We start from the raw sequence: 13122 nt of genomic DNA, 5'->3' as shown, positions 1-13122 counted from the left end.
AAATGGTAGAGTAGATTTTAGCAGAATTAAATCATAACTCCTACGAGCAATATGGGAATGTCTCACATCTAATGGTACTTACATAATCATCATTAATGAGGGGTTTTTAAAAGGGCCCCATGATACAGTTTGATATAAAATTTTAAGTGAGTGTTGTGATAAGACATAATTGTTTGAGGAACACATTCTGCCAGCAGAAAAATGTGCCTGCCAACAGCTCCTCTTCTTTTTAAGGTACATCTTTGGAGCTCACTGAAATTTAAACTGGTGTAAGGAAGATTCATGGTAGTAGAAATTAAAAAAAAAAAAGGAAATTAAAAATACCCAATTTGGGGTGTCTGAATGCTTCATATCCAGTTCTTCTCTGTTACTGGTAGAAGTCAGCAATAATTCTGATTCAGCTGTCATTGACCTCGGAGGTGTTACTGAACTGCTGGTATTGCATGTAATCTGCAAATTACTTGCAGGTGCTAACAGGATTATTTTTTGCTACTAGCTGCTAGTGGATAGTCCCCCATGCACAGGGTTAGGTGTATATCAATAAATTTATCAAATGATAAAAAGGGTCAAATTCAGGGGGTTTTTTATGAAATCATCATCAGGAGGTTGACAACATGTGGATACATGATGCCAAAAATCAATCCCAGTCAAAAAAAAAGTACAAGCAAACAACCAACCAACCTAAAATAAGGTTCCCCAAACCATGTATCTGTCATTTAAGTTTTTTTACTGCTACTTCAACTGTGCAGTATGAGGGATGCACTGAATTCTCATGGGTGGATTTCTGACTGGGAGCCAAATCTTTGCTTCAGCATCACCTTACACTTGAATTTTTAATTTCCTCCATGTGTACGTGAGATTGTTTCATTTAAGTGTTTTGATTGAAATTGAGTGGTTTGGAGAAGTAAGTCTTAGTTCTCTTTGAGACAGAAGTAGCTGCAACAGGATCTGGACTGATTTAGGCTTCTTTCTTGTATGTGCCTCTGCCCTCATGGGGAGAAACCCCTTTGGGAAAGGGGAAAGGGCACAGAGTTACCTGGCCAGGGGCCTGGTGTTCAGGTGGTTCTGTGTTTACAGCCACTGGTTCTACAGGGCTGAACACTATTTTACAGGAGATAAACAAACACGCTGATAGTTGTCCTTCTCTCTTCTGTAACTTCTTTCAAAATGACTCCTCACGTCATCCCTACACATATCCCAAAGCTCTTTATTATTGAGTGCCTGGTGGTTATTCATGGAGATCCACTTCAGTGAGGAAAGGCTTAGAGGTTCTGCAGCCGATCACACCATCACTCAAACACAAAACAGAGCCAAGGCCTTTTCAGAGCTGAAAAATCCTGCCTTCTAATAATGCAGTTGATTGATTGCCATTTGATTAACTCTAAATCTACTTTTCCTTGAGCAAGAATTGGAAATGTATTTGATGTAATCCAGTGCTTCTTTGCACTGGTTTTGACAGATTCCCTTTGGTAGTATTAAATATGCAGATTTGTTTTCCTACCTGAATATTATGCCAAGTGTTCATCCAGGTGCTAGAATGTGTGGTTTTGCTACTGCTGTGTCTCTAGAGTCAAAATAGGAAATCCTTACTTAATGCCTATGAAATTAGGATCAGAGAATCACCAAAATATGTTCAGGTGAGCACTAATTTTAATGGTAAGCTTACCTGCTAAGGTTAAAGAAAACCAAATACGTATTTTTAAAGTACATTTTCAGCTGGAGAGGTGATTTTTCAACCTGAAGACAGTTTTGTCCATTTACTCATGTTTGTATTAAATAGTTAGCTGATTATTTCACTCATTAGCCACACAAATTTAATTTATGATTTGCAGAGTAGAAAACAGCTTTGAGAACTGCTGCATGAAGTCACCTCTTGTGCAGGTTTCCATACAAAAATAGTATTTGTTAGAATCTACGGCCAGCACTTTCTCAGAATCAGAAGGAAATACCTCTTGTGTGGTCTTAGGCAATGTACTTCACTGTATTTTTCTCTTTTTCTACTGTTACAGCATTGAAAGCCTTTGGAGAATGTCTGGGCTGCTGAGACTCAAGCCATCAGCTGCCACTGCCGGCAGAGGGGTGGTGGGAGGAGGTGGGTGCCGTGGGCGGGATGTGCTCAGGGTGGGATGTGGTGGTCGCAGCACTGGAGCGCCTGGAGGATGCCCTCACAAGTGAAAGCAACACTATGGCAGCAACTGTGTTCTCTGTGGGTGAAGCAGAGCAGGGCAATGAGCTTGATTCCTCTGCATCTTCCCAATTAAAATCAGGAAAAACTCTTTGGAAGGTGTCTTCTGCTGGTGTCTTAAAAATGCCAGAAATGCCAGGAATTACCTGCTTTTCTTAGTGTTTTGGACAGTAGTGGTTAAGGATGAGCTTCCCAGGACCAGAGGGTAAGTAAATGTATAGCAAAGCAGTTCTTACCTCAGTGGGCTAATTAGTAATGTCAACAGGTATTACTATATTTTCTTTTGAATTTGGAAGTATTTTAATTCTACTGACAACAAAAAGTGATTGTTATTGTTCCCTTCTTTACAGTTTATTTTACTTTCCTTGATTATTTTGCTGATCTCTCAGGCTGTCTTACAACCTGAACAGGGACTGAGCAGATAATGTGAGGACTAAGCAAAAGAAGTTTGGGGGGGGGGGGTTTAAGCCTATAGTAAAAGGAAATTTGGAACCATAAGTGTTTGGGGTTTTTTTTTTCATTTAAATGTCACTTTGTTTTATACTACCCATACCTAGAATTAATGCAGAATCTGGGCCTCAGTCTCAAAAAATCTGTTTTTACTATTAAAGGAAGGCAGTTACCTGCCTTTCAGGCATCCTTTTTTTTAATGATGTCTTGCTTAAGTATTTACTGTCTCAGGGAACAAGGGAACTGTATCTCTGGCATTTGAAAGAGTGACTCCACACTGTCCCTGAGAATGGTCTGTTCCATGTCCTTTCTGCCTGGAGTTCTCAGAACTGGCTCAGCAGTATCCAAAAATTCATGTAGTAAACCAAGAACACAGTTGTATCTGAAGACATGTTGATAGACTGGTAGAAGGGAGGACAGATGAGCCTGAGAGCAGTCTCACATCAATCCTTAACAAAGCCTCAGGCATCACCAAGAAGTATTTTGGGACATGCAGGATGGTGTAAATCACAAATGTTGGCCGCAGTTCTGTAGGCCTGTGGAGTTCAGGGGAGTTAAGCTGAAAGTTTCCTATGTCTAAGTATTGCTCAGCATGAAAGTTCAAAGCTATTTCTCTTCCTGAATTAAAGCATTCCTGTAAGATAGATGGGATTATGGTGTGCACATATATATCCTCTAGAATTGGGGAAAAAAGAAATTATCCCCAATGACTTTTTCACCTGAGTAGCCATCTCATTCTAAGTCAATTGTCAATGTTTGAGATACTATTTACAGAGGAGCTTTTCTAGTGTGAGTAATACTATTTCAAGTGAAAATAGATGGATGTCATCTATTTCAGATGAGTTGATCCAGTGCAAGGATAGCAATGAGAAATGTCAGTCCTACATGTTCAAAAATTATACCCCAGCTGTGCTAAAATTAAAAGCTAAGCTTTAGAAAAATGTATGTGTTTGAAAATGTACATTTTTCAGTGATTCGGGATTGTCAGTGCTGAACTTACATTATTACTGCCAGTAACTCTACACCCTGCCAGTGCTGTGGGCAGATGCCCAAGGAGGCAGGTCCAGCGTCATGAGGGGATAGCTGGTGGAACAAGCTGATATATAAGTGTCTTATTGCACAGGGAAATAGTGACAGGACAAGGGGCATGGTCTTAAATTAAAAGAGGAGAGATTTATATTAGATGTTAGGAAGAAATTCTTTCTCAGTGGGTAGCAAGGCACGTGGGAACAGCTCAGTGGGAACAGCTTGCACAGAGAAACTGTGGCTGCCCTATCACTGGAAGTGCTTATGGCCAGGCTGGGTGGGGCTTTGAGCAACCTGGCATCCGTAGGTGGTCCCTTTCAACCCAAGCAAGCCTTTCTATTATTTCTCTGAGGATTTCTTTGGTGTGTGCCTCTCCCTTCATGTCAGCAGAATAGCTGAGGAGAGCCCAGGTTCCAGGGGTGGGCTGAACTGGGGGAGCCCAGCTGCCCCCCCAGGCAGGCAGTGTTTGGGCCACTTAAGGAGGGTCCAAAAGATCGATGCTTCTGGTCCAGACCAAGCTCAGTGTGTGTCTGAGCTTTCATTGAAAATAAGGGGTTAGAATCTAACTCTTTTTATGGGAGTTTGAGAGCTTTTGGGAGGCAGCTGATGCTGGAGATGGGTCTGTGTTTGGAAAGCAGTGGTGCCTGTACTGACCTACTTCCCTGTCAGTGTTTTTGCCCTGAATTTGTGCCAAAAGGTGGCCAACCCTGGTGCCTAACTGTAAGCTGGAAAAAAAGAACCTGTGAGGACCCTGCCCCCAACACCCAGAAAATAAGGAAGAGACCCAAAAGAGAAACACATTAAGCCTTTAGCACTGAATAAACAAATACAAAAGTGTGTACATTTAGTGATTTTAGTTCATAATGGGAATGCCATGGTCTAGGAGTAATGCCAAATTCATAGCACTAGCTCTAATGCAGAAAAACTACTCACCTAGCACTCCTGCCATTAAGTCATGGTGGGGTCTAACTGCACCATGGCCTGTTGTAACAGTGCATGCAGACACATTTTTATGCAGAAAATACATCCTATCCAAAATGCATCTTTCAGCAAGTGTAATCAAAGTGAAATAGACTGATCAGGAAAACAGTAAATTTATAAATTTGTGATGTGTGACTGGCCTGTGTGATTATCAGATTGTACTTTAAAACAGATAAAATGATTTGTGTGATAGCTTAAAAATAAGGAGAGGGTTAAGAGCTTCAATGAAGCCTCTCAGTTCAGAGGTGGTCAAAAATTGCAGCTTTTACAATTGCAGAGTTGTAAGAAAGATCCTGGTTAATGAAATTTTCTATATATGTAGGGTGATGTTTAGTAATTGAGGCAAAAGAAATCATTAAGTCAAAGCTTGCAAATGGAAGGAAGAGAACCAAAAAGAAAACAAAGCATTATGTCAAGTAAGCAGGAACTTCAGAATGAGATTTCTGCATTTTTTATGACATGAGAGTACTGCCTATAGCAAAAATAAATGGTTTATTAAGCTTAGGCTGGCACCAGATGCAAAGAAGTGGTAGCAGTTCAGGAACTGGAAAACCATTATCAAGTATGTAATGGGACATCACTGAGTAATCTAGGTTATAAACATTCCTTTGGCTTTCTGCATGAGAGAAAAGTGAAGCTAAAATCAAGCAAATAAAACTAATATTACTTAATGTTGAAAATACGATGTCATTGGGCAGTTTAAATGGGAAGAGGAGCATGCAAGAGAAACACATGGGTGGAAGAGCCAGGTGATATCAACACAGGCGATGATGCTTTTAGCAAAGACAAATGAATTTGTGAAGCTGGTGACACTAAATGTGGAAGTGATTTATAGGAAAGGCTCCTAAGCCAAGGAAGCAAAGAAAAGGAATCCAAAGGAGTCAATACACTAAATACGATTCGATTTTTTTATTTATTTGTCTTTAGAATGTGGACACACAAGATTGGAAACTACTTCTGCCTTTTATGATTTTATTTAGAAAAGAACCTGATCCTGGCCACTGGGAGAATGTCCAAGAGCAGGAACGTGGATCTTGGAGCTGTGACTGGCCAATGAGAGTGGGGCTGTGCCAGGGCAGGGGGCCGGGAAGGCAGAGCAACCAGCCAGCAGCATGGCATTTCCTGGCTGGAGTTGTAAAGACAAGATTTATTGCAGAAGCAAAGGGCTGTGGGTAAAACAGAGCAGGACTAGGATCCCAAGTCTACACTGCCCGTTTCTTTCTAATGAGCAGCCAACTCGATGACTCTAGTGGCAGCCTAAAAGTGATTACTGGAGGCTTGGAGCTTGGTGAACTGCTTGCAGTTCTGCCTTTCCCACCCCACATCCCCACTTTCATCCCCAGTAGAATGTTTCTTGAACATTCTGTGGGATGCATGAGACTTTACAATGACAGTATAGTTCTTCCCAAGTTGTTCTCAGGTGTTAGATATTTAATGAAACTGTGCCTTGAAAGAGTACCGGGAGCAGGAGCTCTTTGGAGTGAGGTTGGAGCACATTGCTCTCAGCTACACATCTTGAGCTTGCTCCAATTTTGTGATAAATGGTAATAATAAAATTGCCATGTAGGATCTAATAACATAATAGACCATATAATCATAAACTCTGAGTTTGAAAGGTAAACAAACTATTTTTCTGGCAAGGGTGTAACAGGGAGTTACAATTTATCCCTCTCTGCAAAATCTCTGTACAACCCAAACATTCCATTTATTTCAATGGTGAGGCGATTAGAAAGCTTTTGATACAACATTGTCTTTAGATATTATAAAGCAAATTGTTTGTTAGTATGGCAGTAAAGGCTTTGCTGCAGCAGAGCATGCTTTGCAACGATAGAAGCAGATGGTTTACAAAGTTACAGAATAAGAACTGATTATCGATTTGCTATCCTCTAACAACATCAATGTCTAGTGCTAATGTACTCTACTGCTTGTTACTGAGTAAATAGCTATTTTTATATTACTTGCTTTCTTGCAAATTGGCTACTACCAGGAAAAGTAAAATATATGGCTGTCTAATATCCTGAAGCAGTAAACAAATTGCTTGGGGAGAACATCAGTGAAGCACTGAAGAATATTCACTGATATTTATAATTTTTGTATCTGTCAAAAAACTCCAAAAGTTCACAATTCTCATAATACCAGAGATAGCAACTCTGTTGCTTTACCATTTCCTTCTAATACATACAGGTAATTTAGTAAAACACTGAACATATTTTATGTTAGCAGAACTCGAAATCACAGGATTTTTAGCAATCACTGAGCATACAATGAAATATTAGCTTCTTTATTGTTCTCTTTTGGCTTGAAGAAAAGAAGATTCCAGAAGGTTAAAAATGCAGCTAAAAGCAGAAGCGATATTACAATTCAAGGTGACTATGTAGCATGTATAAATAACCATGCAATAAATATTTTGCCTTTTATATTCTGGTAGCTTTTAATAGCTTTCCCCAGTTCAGGCTGGGGAAAGGGAGGCCTTATATTTTGACAAGATTGTTTTCACTCAAGCTGTTGTTCTTCAATGAAAACAGACTTCTTACAGGTCAGTGACACACACCCGCCGTGATTTATGCATCCAGAGTGTGGCAGGCATGGGAACTCTAATAGGTTTTTCACTGTCAATTTAATTCAGTTTTTGATCATTGCCTCTTTTGCAGGTTAGACTCTTCAACTTTCCAGATGCCAATCCAACCTGTGAGTTGTTGCACGGTGTTATCCCAGTGGACATTCCTGGAGGCTGTGGTGTGGTCCATGGAGCCACGTGGTCTGGTGAGCAGTGGCAGTTCCATAGCCAGAGAACTGGTCTGGCAGTGCCTGTGCCCAGCTTCCCCTCCACCCCAGCCTGGGGAGCTGTAAGAGACAGTCTGAAGATCCCTCATCTGCCTCACGATCATCGCCAAGGACAGAGACTGAACACAGGAGTCCTGGCCTGGCTGAGGTGGGATGTCTGCCAACTGTTGCCTGCGGGTGTGCCCGCTGGGAACTGGTACGCATTCCTGAGGAAAATTAGTGCAGGTCACGGTGGACTGCACCATGCTTGCTGCCCAGGCGGGAAGGGCTGCACTGATGCGGAAAGGAATGACCTGTCCTGTACACCTGTCCTGTACCTGTTTCCCAAAGCAACGGGCCTCATAACAACGGCTGTAGATTTCCCCACCTCTTGGGGAAAAGGGGGAGATGTGGAGATACAGCCAGAAAGCAGAAGCGAGAGCACTGCTAAACTCATGCCAGAAGTAGACACGCTAACGCTGCTAGGCCGCAAACCACGGCAGGCAGTACGGCCTATAAAAGGCATGCTTGGTATGTACCTGTGGTAGTGCTGGCTTCTAGTTTTGCAATGCTATTACAAAACATAGATATGGTCTTGGCCAGTTGCCCCTCGCTTCAGAAAAGGGCTATAAAGGGACTTTCTGAGATAATGGAGATGAGATCTCCTCACAGAAAGAAGGTGAATCTATTGGCAGAAGACCACGAGGATTTCGTCCCATCCGTTGGTAGCTATCTCCGCCCCCTTCTTCCTCTCTACTCTTACTTTGTTTTCTTTATCTCTCTCTCCTCTATCGCATTACCGTGTTGTGGGTACTTAATAAAGGTGCACTGTTTTGATTAGAACTGAAATCCCTTGTGTCCTTTTGCACTCTGAGATCTATAAATGAACCTTCACAACCCTCGCTTGTATTAGCGAATCGTGACAGGAGCCCCCACAAGGCATCCCCAAATGTGGTTCCTGTGTCTGAGAGGTAAATGGCTTGTTCTGCCTGGCACAGGCATTTTAAAGCTTAATGAGGCACTGAGTAAACAGTGGAGAAGAGAGGAGAGAAAAAATTGGGTTTGCAAAAGAAGAAAGGATCTGTCTTCTCATGATATTAATCCAGAATGAGGACCAGGGTCTCTTGTCTTGTACGATTTCTTCACTAGTGTTTAAATAGGGTGGTTTACAGCTAGCTCAGGGAGGCAGTTACCTGTCCTCTGCTCCTGTGCCAAAGGGAACACATACAAGTTATTAGGATATAGTATACTCACTGATTAGGTAATAGCATGGCAAAGCAAGTGAAATATTTTATGACAAACTTAAATAGCAGGGGATTCAAGTTCAGGAGGACTGGGGATTAAGAAAAGGGACTTCATCTGGTGAAGGTAGATAGTGGCCATTAAACTGCCCTCGGGAAGATGAGCTGAGCCTTGAATAACAGGAGTGTATTTGTGTGTGTATGAGTTTCCATGCCTTGTTTTTCCTAATCAACTGCAGTCTCAAGCAATTCCTAAATTGTGCCTTCCTCCTTCCTTGCCTCACCCCCTCAGCACCCCTCCCTACCCCATTTGTTTTCCTTTAGTCTGTTTATGGGCTTATAAGTGGAAAACAGAAATTAATCGACTGCTTATGCTTTATTTAAAATGGTGACATACCTAAATCTAATTATGCAGGAGAAGATAATGAATGCCACCTCACTGGTGCATTGCCATCAGCAGTGTCCACCTTATTTTCTTTTCTTTGCATTTCCTACAGGGACTACAGTATAGGTGGGGGAGGGGAAAACTATTCCATTCTAAATACTGTAAAAACACCTTGTGCTATTGTGAATTTAGAGTGCTCAAACTTAGATAAGATCTGTGCTAATTAGAATGCTGCAACAAAACCTTCCCTACTACTGGTACCACACTGATAAATCCCAATGCAAATTTGAAAAAAAAAAGTGTTGATTCACTTCTTAAGTGCATCTTTTTTAAGCCATGCAGTTTTTTGAAAGTGTACTGGGATTTCTTTTGAAGCACATCTTGACTTTTAATAAATATATCAAAAGTACTTTAAAATGTATCATAGCTAATTTTGCTCTCCCACAAATCCATCACTTTTTATTACCTTTTAACTAATTCACTCTTTTCCACAGCAGAGAGGAAATAGTTCAAATCTCTTGATGGTATGTTTTTCTTTCAATTTTTCTGGTTGTAAATGTGTGGGAGGAAAAAATCACCTAATATATCATTCTTAAAAGAAAGGACAGAAATGTGTTCCCTCATGACACCTTGGCTAACTGGACTATAATACATCTAAAGATACCAGGTAAAAGGGCAATACTGGGGCAGCTTACAGTGCACCACGTTAATTTAGGAAACCAACTTCTTACGGCTGGCTGATTCCTGGGATGGAGAGGTGCAGGACTAAAACCAACCCTGACAAAACACTGGGAGCTAACCTGGAATTTGTTTGCATAGCAATCTCTTGTATTTCCGCTGTCTCCTGTGAGCTCTTCATTGTTGCTTGTGCAGGAAGAGAAATACCTGCAAGTCCAGCTGAGGTGCTTGGGCCTTTAACGGCATTCAGTTAATGCTTGGCAAGTATGATATGATTTGAAAAAATCGTCTGTTGCTTAATCCTCTTCAGTGCCAAGGGTTATTAGGAAGGGACTGCAAACAAGATGAGAAATTGGAACGTTTGTATGTTATGGACCGAATGGGAGAATCTTCAAGTGGCTTAAAAATAATTGAAGTTTTACATTTAACCTGTGGTAAAATTTGGATTATCAAAACAAGTATTAAAAAACTGATGATGACCTCTAGCTGAGCAAACCTTTCACTTAAACCTTGAGAAAAAGCACAGAAAAATCACAGCAGAAGCCAACTGCTTTCTGTTGCCACAGCACTGAGCTGGATGCACAGAACTGTGCTGGGGTTTAAGAAACAGTCTGAGTGAGTTTCTTTCCTCATATGCACACCTAAGACATATCTCCAAGGTACATATGTGAGATTTCCCACTTTTTGCTCTCCAGAAACTTTGCAATCTGTTACATAGTTCACAGGGGGAAGAGGAAAAGCTTTATTTCATGAAAAGGAATGAGGCAATGAGTTAAGAGCTGTCATTTTGGGCTTGTCATCTTTGCTCTTACTGCCCAGGCTGAATAGCTGCAGGGTTTCTGAGCTGTTGCAAACAGCATTTGCAGCTGGATATGAGCTATGATAGACAGCTGATAGGTATTTCAGAAATGAGCTGCTCCTGCGTACTGCTTTTTTAGATGCAGTCTCTGTGAGCCCAGTTCCAATGCTTGGGACGATGCGTGTGAGAGGGGAAGGAAAAATGTCAGCAAGATTGCTGGATACACACGTTAATTTGTACTAATCTGTCTGGGAGGAGTTCTGCCTGCAGCTACGGAGCCTGTGATCCACAGCGAGAAAGCTGCCTTATCAGGCATTGAGCCACCCCGTCTCTGGCGGTATTCCAGAGGCATCTCACTGATGAAACGGGGGCTTCCACATACGAAGCAGACGGCAACTTTAAAGGAAGATATTGTATGTCAGGGAGCTTTAAAGTTACTCCCTTTCTCTGTAGTTACACAATTACGAATTCTGTAACATGCACCGTGCTACAGTACAATGACACTAACGCAGTCTTGCTTCAGCTTACAGGTAAGATGTGGTAGGAACTGAGATTTCCAGGACTCCGACACGCTTCTGAAATATCAGTGGGTTACCAAAGCTGCTTGATTTACGAGAAGGTCAGAGTAAAGCATGGGACACCTGGACTAATTACCTGAAGAAGGCAGCCTGAGGCTGCTGAAGCCCGAGCTGATTAGCATTCATCATCAGCGCTGGCAAACGAGAAAGGAGTTCACAGGGAGAATGAAAGGGTTGTGTTTCCTACGTGTCCTTCGGGCTCTCCCCGCAGTGAGGAGAGCAGCCCTCCCCTGCAGCGCTCGCAGCCCGTCCCGGATGAGCACGGGACACGGTGCTGGCTGACCCCGGGCGTGCGCGGGAGCCTGCGGGTGCCCATTGTGCCAGAGCCGCATGTCCAGCGGGCTCCGGTGACCATCGCCTGCTTCGGGGGGGAAGGAGAGCCTGAGGGATGGAAGGACGCCTCCCATGAGAGCAGCCAGCCAGCATGCTTGGTTAAAGAGGATGTCAGGCATTGCAGAAGCCAAGTAGTAAATGCAGGGCCAGGCAAAATCAGGATAGCTGTTGAAGGAGTTGGACTTCCCCAGTTGCTTCGGTGTCCTCAGTTCGTCTGGAGGAGGATTTCTCAAGGAACACAAGTGCTTTCTGTCCAAAATGTGAGGTTAAAAAAAAGCAGTCGTTTTCTTTTACTATTAAATAATTTTTCACTGTTATTTTAAAAATCTAATAACTGCAGCTTTGACCGGCTAGTAGGAAACAGAGGCCCATGCTTTGTGCAGGATGATTATTTATTTATTTTATAAGCAAAATCAAGGCTGTCTGAGATTTGGATCTAATTTCACATTTATTTTTCATAGTTTGTTTGCTTAGTAGCTCTGCAGTAAGACGGTGATTAGTTAAACCAGTTATACATAAATTCAAAGACTTGCTGTTCATTTTAGATGTTCAGACTTAATTGGATTTAAATCAGATTAAAAAGTGACTTCTGAGGGAAAAATACCCCCAAGCATGCAAAGATGGTTGCTTCTTTTAACTTATCACATAAATGGCAATAGAGATTTCTATCTTTATAACATTTATTCCCTCTTACAGCTTACAATTCTATTTAACTTTTAAAGAGAATACTTATATATTAAAATGTTAGCAGGGCAGAATAGGAGGAAGCCACTGACATTTCTTTCTCAGAATAACCTGTTTTCTACTCCAGAGTATTTTCTTTAGATTGTAATGAAATTTAAAACTTAAACATTATGAAAGGAGGTCATTCTACTATTTTATTTAATATATTAATCGCTGTGAAAATCACATGACACAAGCTGTATTAAAACCATGGAAAAGACTTGGTGTTTCCCCCAGGAGATGCCCGGGTAGATCCAGATAGTTTCTCCCTTGGGGTTTAAGGGACTATCAGGGATTAATTACAGGCTTGGGCCATATATGTAAATAGGAATTACTGAATAATGAAAAGCAGGGTTGGGAGAGTTTGAATGAAGACAGAGATGGAGTATTTTCAGTGCTATGGTAGTAGTTTGGGATATCCAGAAGTAACGTGTGTGAATCCAGCAAATAAATATCCTTGCAAAGGAAGAGAGCACAACTCAGTCCCAACTGTCAAGCACAGTTTATGCTGCAGGGCAGTAGCATTTTGCTGCCTGGCCTTTTTCCTAAATTTGAGCATTTTTTGATAGGCATTTGGACAAACAAGGCTTCTGCAGGATCAGCTATCTGCAGCTTTGCAGCCTCCTCATGATGCAGAAGATTGAGGAGTTTATGCAAAATCAGGTACTTAACCATATGCAAGGCAGGATGAAGGTACAGCTTTTGGAGGACAGAGCAGAGATTTGTATTCAGATAATTTCCCCTCTGGACTGATACAAGGGGAATTCAAGCCATCTCCCCCAAAAGGTGTGTTTTCTAGGGGGCTTGACAGAGGCTACTACTGCAGAGATATGAAGAAGCAGAAGGAATAACAACTGCTGACTCCAAATGCCTCTGCTTATCTTTCCCATCAATTATTTAGACAAGAAAGATCTACATGAAAATTAATCATTAAATTTTGAATTGCTGCTTTACATCAATTATGGAATAGTTGTGCCAAA

This window comes from Corvus moneduloides, chromosome 6, assembly GCF_009650955.1.
Source record: "Corvus moneduloides isolate bCorMon1 chromosome 6, bCorMon1.pri, whole genome shotgun sequence".
NCBI classification, from domain to species: Eukaryota; Metazoa; Chordata; class Aves; order Passeriformes; family Corvidae; genus Corvus; species Corvus moneduloides.
The sequence above is the reverse complement of the archived record's forward strand: the minus strand, read 5'-3'. Positions refer to the sequence as shown.